Raw genomic sequence first — 10,109 nt, 5'->3', positions numbered from 1 at the left:
GATATTTAGTGAGCAATAAATGTCTCTCCACAGCAGCTGAGATGGATGAAGGAGGAGATGATTAAAAATAAAGTGATTACAGAATGTCTTCCTTGATGATTGCTGGAGTGTGGTAGAAAGGAAAACTGAATGAGGGGCTATAGCCTTCAGTGAAGGGGGCGGGCAGTTGCAAGCTGGTAAATGACAGCAACGAGAAGAGAGTTGAATGGTGAGTCTTAAAGAAAAGTGGGATTTTTCCCTGCGTGGAGAAGCAAGTGCCAAGGAGAATGCATTTGGAAACAATAAAGAAATTTATCACTTGGGCAATAGGAATCCAGCCATTCCATTAGACCTCATGGGAGCCAGGACTATTGCTCAATAAAGTCTCATGGAGAGATAAGAACTGCCATCCAGCTGATCTTCATAAACATGGAATGTTGTTTGGGTAGTAGGAAATTATTTCTGAATATTAATTGATTTTTCCCTTGTATTTCTTTCTCCCCTTTTGTGTTTGCCCCTATAAAGAGCTAGTTTGTGCTCACTGCCTCAAGGTAAGGATTGTGGCAAGGTAGAAAGCAAAGGACCTGAAACACTACTCTTAAGTTCTAGTCTACAGATAGTCTAGGCCATGACAAGAACGGAAAGGTGTGGTAGGCAGAACAATGGCTCCCCCAAAGATGTCCATGTCCTAATCCCCAGAACCCATGAATGTGGTAGGCTACACTGCAAGGGGGAAAAAAGATTGCAGATGAATTAAGATTAGTAATCAGCTGACCTTAAATTAAGGAGATTTAAATGTAATCACAAGCGTCTGAGTACAGAAGAGGGAGGCAAAAGAGTCAGTGTCAGACTTATGCAGCATGAAAAGACTTGACTGGCCATCACTGGCTTTGGAGATGGAAGGAGGCCATGAACCAAGAAATGTGGGCCATCTTTAGAAGCTGGAAAAGGAAAAGAAGTGCATTCTCCCCTACTGCCCTCAGAGGGCACACAGCTCTGCCCAAACACTGATTTTAGCCCAGTGAGACCCATTTCAGACTTCTGAACTCTAGAACTCTAAGATAAATTTGTGCAGTAATATGCTACAGCTGTAGTAGGAAACTAATACAAAGGGCACAGAAAAAGCTTTGAGAGTTGGAAGTTTGAGGAGGAAATTGTCTGGGAAGAGGAAAGATCAAGCAATATCAGAGCACAAGCATAAACCGAACATGGAGATTAGTTAATAGCAGAGAGAAAAGCCAACGTACAGGCAGGCAGCAAACTCCCTGAAATAGGGTTATGTGATCTGTGCTTCATACCCGGCAACGTGCAGGGAGACAGCAAGACCCCCATGGAGAACGGCTGTGTGCTGTTAGTCAGAGGCACCTTAATTAGCTTCAGGAAGAGTTCATTTTATTTTGGCCAATAGTACTTTGTCCTTTTTTCCAGTGCTATACCCATAATATTCTTTTTGTTTTGTGTGGTGATTTTGTAATGTGTTAACCTGGCTAGCTGAACTAAATTTCTTGGGTTTCCTTTCCTGTAGGTTAGCGTGGGCCCCAAGAGAGAGTCTTTTTTTTTTTTTTTTCACCGCGGCCTGTGGAATCTTAGTTCTCTGACCAGGGCTGAACCCGTGCCCCCTGAAGTGGAAGCGCGGAGTCTTATCCACTGGGCCATCAGGGAAGCCCCCCCAAGAGAGATTCTGTGGGCGATGTGGAGGGCAGAAGGAAGGAGCAGCTCCGCTGCGGAGTCACTTACCTTCTGGCTCTCCTCAGTGGCGTGAGGCCCAGGACGCTGCTTGAAACCGCCTCACCTTCCCCTGGCTCTTCCGCTTCTCCGAATCCTGCGCCAGGTGTGGGTGTTTAGCTCCGTGAAGAAAGACCCGGCTTCTGCAGGCCACCCACCCAACCAGGGGCAGCTGCAACAAGAGCTGACGCAGGCCCATCCTGTGGGCTCCGTCTCAAGCTGTGGGTTCTGGCTGGTTCTTGCTCTCTCCTACATTATATCCATCTTTCCTTCCCATATGCCTGCCGTGGACTTCAAGTTCCAGGTTCAGATGTGAAGACAGCAGCCTTACAGAGACTGCTTAACTAGCTCCCCCATTGAGCAAGGTCAAATCCCTGTAATAAATACCTTCAATATGATATGATATAAGATAATGTATATGACAGGTGGCCAACAGGCACATGAAAAGATGCTCAGCATCTCTAATTATTAGAGAAATGCAAATCAAAACTACAATGAGGTATCACCTCACACTGGTCAGAATGGCCATCATCTAAAAGTCTACAAATAATAAATGCTGGAGAACGTGTGGAGAAAAGGGAATTCTCCTACACTGTTGGTGGGAATGTAAACTGGTGCAGCCACTGTGGAAAACAGTATAGAGGTTCCTCAAAAATCTAAAAATATAGTCGCCATATGATCCAGCAAACCCACTCCTGGGCATATATCCAGAAAAGATGAAAACTCTAATTGAAAAAGATACATGCACCCCAATGTTCATAGCAGCACTATTTATAATAGCCAAGACATGGAAGCAATCAAGTGTCCATCAACAGATGAATGGATAAAGAAGTGGTACATACATACAATGGAATATTATTCAGCCATAAAATGAATGAAATATTGGCATTTGCAGCAACATGGATGAACCTAGAGATTATCATACTGAGTGAAGTACGTCAGACAGGGAAAGATAAATATTATATGACATCACTTACATGTGGAATCTGAAAAATAATACAAATGAACTTATTTACAAAAGAGAAACAGTCTCACAGACATAGAAACCAAACTTATGGTTACCAAAGGGGAAAGGGGTGGGGGATAAGTTAGGAATATGGGATTAACAGATACACACTACTATACAAAAAAATAAACAACAAGGATTTACTGTATAGCACAGCGAACTGTATTCAGTATCTTGTAATAACCTATAATGGAAAACAACTGAAAAAATATATATAACTGAATCACTTTGCTGTACACCTGAAACTAACACAATATTGTAAATCAACTATACTTCAATAAATAAACAAGATAATGTATATGTATACAGATGCCCCGCTCCTCTGAACCCTTGAGTTTCCATCATATTTGTTTCTGATGTTAACCAAAAATTCTTTTCAACTTCTACAATTTGTAGGAATTACATTCAGTGCCTCTCATGGATTATTACCCTGGTCATTTACTCTTTTATCCCTCACTTTCTCCGAATACTATTTTTCTTGGACCAGCAGAATGTGAATGACTCATTCAGATAAAGTAATCATTTGTTTCATACTTAAAGCTATCTTTAAAACGCCTCTCCTCACCTCTCCTCTAACACCCTCCCAAAAGCCTTGAAAGAATCATTCAAAATACATAACGGATATAATGCTAATAAGGAACCAGTGATCCATGAATAAATTATGAATAGTGACAGAAGGCAATGTTTATGATTCAGCTCAATAGACTTTGCTGGCAAGAAAACATCCTGTAATTAATCCTCTGATTGCTGGAAAACATGGTTCACAATAAAAAATGAAGTAATCCTGCACATACAGCCAGAAACATAAGAACAAACACTTGTAAACTTAGAACTCCACTTTCTGGGCCCCCTTTTAAACAAAATTTAAAACTGCATGGAAAGAGTGGGAGATTTGATAGTCAGATAGGCCGGGGTTGAAATCATGGTTCTGGCATTCTGTAGCTCTGTGATTTTAAGCTGATGATTTAAGTTTCAGAAGCTCAGTTTTCTTATCTACAAAATGGCAGTAATAGTATCAACCTCATAGGATTGCAGAAAAGATTAGAGATAATATGTAAAACTTCTGGCACATAAAAGGCACTAGGGGTCACTACCTTTTATTATTAAACACCCCAGATAGCACATGCATCCCCTCTGTTAATACCTTTGAAAAATATATATCTCTGAAAATGATGTCCTAGAAAATCCCTATAGGTTAGTGCATATATACTTTCCAATTGCTTAAGCCCGCTCATCTTACTTTCCAGCCGCAAGATCCACATTCACCCAAATTTTGTCTACAGAATCTGAGGTCAAACTAAAGCAATGTAGGAGCTCGCCCTCTTCATGGCTGGAGGAAGATGGAAGCTCTTGGCAGGAATTAGAGCTTTAGAGAAAGCAAGGCCCTCATCCTTAGTCAGAGAGCTGCTACTTAAGTAGCTGCACTGAGTGCCCGGTCACCAGACAGGGGAAGACGGAAAGAGGGCAGGCCCTTCCTGGCCCAGTTTGGAGGTGAGTGGGTGAGTAGATGGCTTTCCTCTCTGACTGCCTCCAGATGTTTTCCCACCTTCTTCTGTAAGTTCCCATGGTCAGGTTGCCAAGCCAGGGAAATCCCAAAGTGAAAATACACTGACAGCTGTGTTTAGAATCTACTAACAACACAATGAGACACAGGGCCAAATTTGACCTGGAGATTACAGGAAACTTAGCCCCCAAAGACTGAATGAAAATGAAGAGACCACATAAATTAAAATGACCCCCAAATAGAGTGAAATTCTGGATGAAGAAAGGAAGACATGAAAACAAAACACTATCCTGTTACAGACAATAGTTTAAAAAAGTCTGGGGCCAAGGGTACAAATCTTTACTTCTATAACTTTAAACAAAACTCTATTTCCCCCTAACTATGCTACAAGGCATCCAAGAATATTTATTTTCTGATTGTTGCCACATGTATTACTATTACTTTAGGTTAGGATTTAATGACTTTTTAAAAGCTGTAAACATGTCCTGATATGCATATCTGTACATATATATATATTTCTACCTAGGGTTTGAGGTTTCTGTAGATGTGTGGTCCAGAAGAGCATCATCTTTATGAATAGAGACATTATTATAGGCTTAAAAATGAAAAATCGACAACAAAGCCTTTCTAGTACTTTCCTTTTCTTCTGCTTCTAGCAATGAGCCCAATATAAGTGAAATTCTATTCACAGAAGTTAGAATTAGACAACAGAACTCTGCTTTTAACAGCCTATCCTCTCCTCTGATCAGGTACAGAGCTATCTCTGGCGCAAGGAGACAACATTTTTATAGATCAGATGGACAATGAGTTCTTAAAAGGCTATTACTCTGGGTTGGCAAGGATTTGGGGGACACAGCCGCTTCTGAATATTCCTGCTAGACACCTAAATCAACATACCTTCCTAAAGGATAATTTGGAAAAATGATTCCAATTCTTAAAAATGTATTTATTAAAAATATATGTGTGTATTTACAAAATGATTTACCACCAAGGATATGTTTTGAAATGCTATTATGACACAATTTGAAAGAACCTAAATGTCTTACAGTAGAGTATTGATTAGTCAAATAGTAATATGACATAATACATATAGTCATTAAACAATCATGTATAAAAATATTTCATGACTTGGGAAAATATTCACATTGTAGTCAGTTAGTTTTAGTTATTTACTGAGTAGATAAACCAAAATGTTAACAGTAATTATTCCTAAATGAAGGAATTATGAATGATGTTTATTTTATTGTTGTACTTTCTATATTTCATAATTTTCCATGATGAATATGTTATTACTTCAAAATCATATTCTGTCAGGTATTAAAAACCATTTTAGAAACCCAGAATTTTAAGCATATTTATATTTGTTCATGAAACTTATTCAAAAACACATAAGCTATAAAATAAATTATGTCAATAAATTTATGGAATATATTTATATTTGCATTTATTATTAGAATCATGAAATCACATAGTTGAAAGGGATCATAGGGATAGTCTGGTACAAAAAACATTTGGCCTCTAGAATTTTAAGAGACACAGTTTACACCATCGATTAGGGCTTTTGTAATCACCAATATACATTATGGTCTCTTTAGTCCTTAAAATGGTTTCACTTGGGCCATTCGTGATTTTTTTTAATAAAAGAGGATAAACTCTACTAGTTTGATAAAAATAAATTATCTTTTACTTTAAGAGACAGAAACAGTTTCTTACCTTGATAAATAGGTCACTCGTGACACATTTCGGTACAGCTTGAATAAATTCCTTTGAATTGTTATCAAAATATCATAGCGTTAGGATTCCGGTGAGATAACAGACTTTCTGAAATAAATTCATATATAAGATGTCAAACTGGAAATTCTGCTCATAATGTTTTTTTAGTCTTTTAGAACTAAACTTAAAATGAATTTCTATTTCCATCCCTGAATGCAAACGTATACCACTGAGAGGTTATCTGATCTACACATTAAAAGATTTCTTTTTAAACACAATACATGGTTGAATTTTCATAGGCATTTTCTATACTTGGAAATACTAGGCAAAAACTCAGTTCTCAATTATGTGGGTGGTTCTTCTACCAATGTGGTAGCAACTGTACAGTAAAAAATACCCAAGTCTTTTCACAGAGGATATACCTTTATGACACAATTTTATTTTTACCTACTATGTGCCAGGTACTGTGCTAGATGCTGGGGATGCATCTGCAGTAGGATAGAGTATATTCTTATGGGCTAGAGTGTATTCCTAAAATCAAGCAGGCAATGAGATTATAGTGTGCTAAGTACAATACTATGCTAAGGGAAGTGCTAGTGCTAGGAGAAAAGTTGGATGGGACACTGGTAGAAACCCTTTGCAGGACCTGTTCAGCTCCCACACCTTTCCCTGGGAACTGCCTTCTACCTTTGCATCCCAGCCTTATCTATACTATGTACCTCCAACCCAGGCCACAGATGACTGGACAAGAGGTACCCACTTGACCCAGGCTGGAACTCCTCCGGAGTGAATTTTATCAGTTGGCTGTGGCAGCTAAATAAGTATGATCATGTAAAATCAGAACCGAGGTGGTAGTTTGAGGTTATATGCAAGTGGAGAGAAGAAGGCTGTCCTGAGGAAGTCTGGAGAAGAGAGTGGACTCAATCCACTTGGGAAGAATTGCTTCCAAGATGGCTCACTAATGTGGTCAGCAAGTTGGTACTGGCTGCTGTCAGGAGACCTCAGTTCCTCCCCACAGCGCTGCTTGAGGAATGGCAGCTGGCTTCCCCCAAAGCGAGCAATCCAGGAGACCCAGGTAGAAGCTGTAATGCTTTCCATGACCTTGTAGCAGAAGTCACATACCATGACTTTCACTGTATTTGTCACCAGGTCATCCCTGATTCACTGTGGAAGGAGACTATGGAAGGCTTTCCTTACTTATTAACAGTTGGAAAGAAACACAATGATCTGCCTAGACTAGGACTTTAAAATAATAATATTGGAAATGGCAGCAGCAGCTAGTGCTGCCCCTGAGAGGGACAATGTCAATCTTTCTCAAAGAGGCAGGCAGGTATGTATGAGAAAGGAAATGGGAGATGAGGTTAAATGTGCCTACCATACATTTGTAAGAACTATTTTGGGCTAAGCAGTGTCGTGATAAGGGTGCCACATACATCATGCCAAAGGACCAGAGACATTGGGTTTCATGGTATAAGAAGTTAACTTTCTTTGGTTCCTGGCACAATGGAGCCATTGTCAGGTTTTGCATAGGCACATAGAGTTTGGGGAGAGGCCTTAGGGCAGACTCAACCCCTCTGGAGTAGTCCTAAATTGAATCATAGCTCTAAAGAGTCCTAAGATTTAGGATTTAAGACTAAGGACTTAATCCCAAAATTTTCTGGGAGTAACACTGACATTGTTGGATGCCTGCCTTTCAGCATCACAGACACAGTGATTGATCTCCGACTCTCTATGTTATATGTACAGTCACTATGTTTTCAGAGCAAAAACATATGGTATAATCTGACAATGGACAGAGTACTTGAAATTAGAGCTGTCATTGAAATCCTTACCCTACTCTTGGATACATGAACTCATCCTTTTATGTATATAGCAAAATAACTATGGGGGAGTATAACCACTTAATAGACTTCTAGAATTCTCAGGGATGGATGGGTTCTAGAGAAGGTGAATGCATTTTCTTAGGTGTTCATAGATTTAAAACAATAGGATTGAAGTTTGTGCTTTGTTTTAATATAATCTCATATATTTAAAGAAATATATACTATTTTAGATTCACCACAATTTTAAGAGGTGAAAAATCTGACATAGCTAATTAAAATAAAATAAATTCTCCTGAAGGACCTCCACGACAATGGAGGTAAATGATCTCCTGTGACTGGAAAATTAAATAAATACAATGAAGGAAAAGAAACAGAAGAAGAAAACACTTGCAGTGGGTTTTCTGAATACATTTGAAGATCAGTTGAGATAATACCTTGGTGCAGAGAGGGTCTGTGTGGCCTCAAACAGAAAATCAAGACAAAGGGCAGATGTGATGTCCAGAGTAAACTACATGAAAGAGATTCAGACTTAGGGCTCGATGGGACTATAGTGACCCCTGCTGGAGCCTATCTTTTTATTTTTAAACTCAAGAACCCAAGTCAGGGCCTGTGTAAGGATAATTACAATTTTCACAGAAAAATTGAGTTCGAAAGCTGGGAGAAGGCTTAGAGAGCATCTAGCATTCTCTCTTTATTTCATAACTGATGAAACAGGCCTTTAGCCCACAGAGTTTAAATGACTTGTTTTAGGTCACAGAGCTGGGATTACCAGGAAATAAAGACATCTGTCCAGTTCTTGGGCCTGTTTATACAAGTGGAGTTTTCTGTCACAACAAATAAAAGTATCTATAACACACAAAATGAGGAGGCCAAGCAAAATCTCAGGAACTTAAACTGATTTTAAAATAAACTATTCACTTGATTTGGTTAGCTAAGACCCAGTTTTGCTGAAAAGAGAAATTTCTAATCCATACTAACATGACATTCATTTTTTTTTCTTTCCTCTTTGGGCTTTATGAGCTTATACAACATCGTATCAGAATCAAATGTATTTTTGGAATGTTAAGTTGTTCTGTCCTTCACTAGGTTACCTATGTTCCCCACCTCGGCTGTTTTGATACATTTGAAATATTTCTTTGGGCTTGAGTATGCTTTTTATGTCCTTGCCTGTTGTTCATCTGTAAAAATCTCCTGATATTATACTAAGAAAAAGGACAAAAATGAAATCACACATATGGGAATTGCTCTTATACCAGGATTCTCTGGAAAGCCTGACTCTGACTCTTACCTTCTACTCAGTGCACTAGGGTCACCGGTTCCTGAGTGCTCTGCTTCTTCATCTTTCTCCCTTCAATCAACATCTCTCTTCCTCCACTTCATAAATCAGAGCTCCCAAGACATATCATGACCATGGGGTTTGTGCATTCACTCTCCTATCATTGTACTGGGAGGCAAGTTCCTGGTCCCTGCTTATATTCTTAGCTAGTATGGAAACTTTGGCAAAGCCACTTTTCTCCTTCTACATTTTCAGTTCTGTGATCTTTAAATGAGTACAATGTTGGCTATATTTACTTCACTGTGTTTCAGTGAGGTTCAAATAAGATAAAGTATTTGAAAGAGCTTTGAAAAACAAAGAATTATGTGTAGGATAGTTTCTGAGATATTATTTTTATTATTTTCTTTGTAATTTTTTTCTTCTCCAACTATTCAAGCAGATAGCCAGATTCTTTTTTCTTTTTTTTAACTTGGGGAATTTTTTGCACGGGGAAAACTTAAGCTATCTGAGGTTTAAAATTTTCCTCTTATCTTTTATAGAAAAGATTATGCTAGGAACCCTGGAGAAGGAAGGAAGAGGAGGGATTTAAGCAACGAGAACAAGATAGACGTTTGTTCCATTCAGACTAGAAAGGGTATAGAGGCTTATTGCTTTCACACCGTACAGCCTGCTCTGAGGCTGCCCCTGAGAAGGTGGCAAGACCTCACGGTAGAAGACTTCATGATGTAGATATTAAAACCTGACTGTCCACTCTGCTTGGCAGAGAGATGGACAGAAGTAGAGATCTACATCGATTTATGCGCAAGTGCTATTTGGCTAAGGAGTCAGGGTCTTGAAGAAACAGGATTAGGAGATTGGTTAAAAGGAAGTCTGAAGAAAAGTTACACAGATGGACCTCTCAGAGTGGGCAGTGTGAGGATATTTGTGTCCTATAAAGAAGCTTACTAAAAGGTATCCGTTGAAAAAGATCCTCAATAATCAAGTAAACAGTATGACCAATCTTGTGGATATCAGTTACTGTCTTCCCCAGTCACCCTGGTGCTTGATAATGGGCCTGGCAAGAGTGTAGGCTCAAGAATATAG

Source organism: Balaenoptera musculus, chromosome 7, assembly GCF_009873245.2.
Source record: "Balaenoptera musculus isolate JJ_BM4_2016_0621 chromosome 7, mBalMus1.pri.v3, whole genome shotgun sequence".
Classification (NCBI taxonomy): Eukaryota; Metazoa; Chordata; class Mammalia; order Artiodactyla; family Balaenopteridae; genus Balaenoptera; species Balaenoptera musculus.
This window is presented reverse-complemented; position numbering follows the sequence as displayed.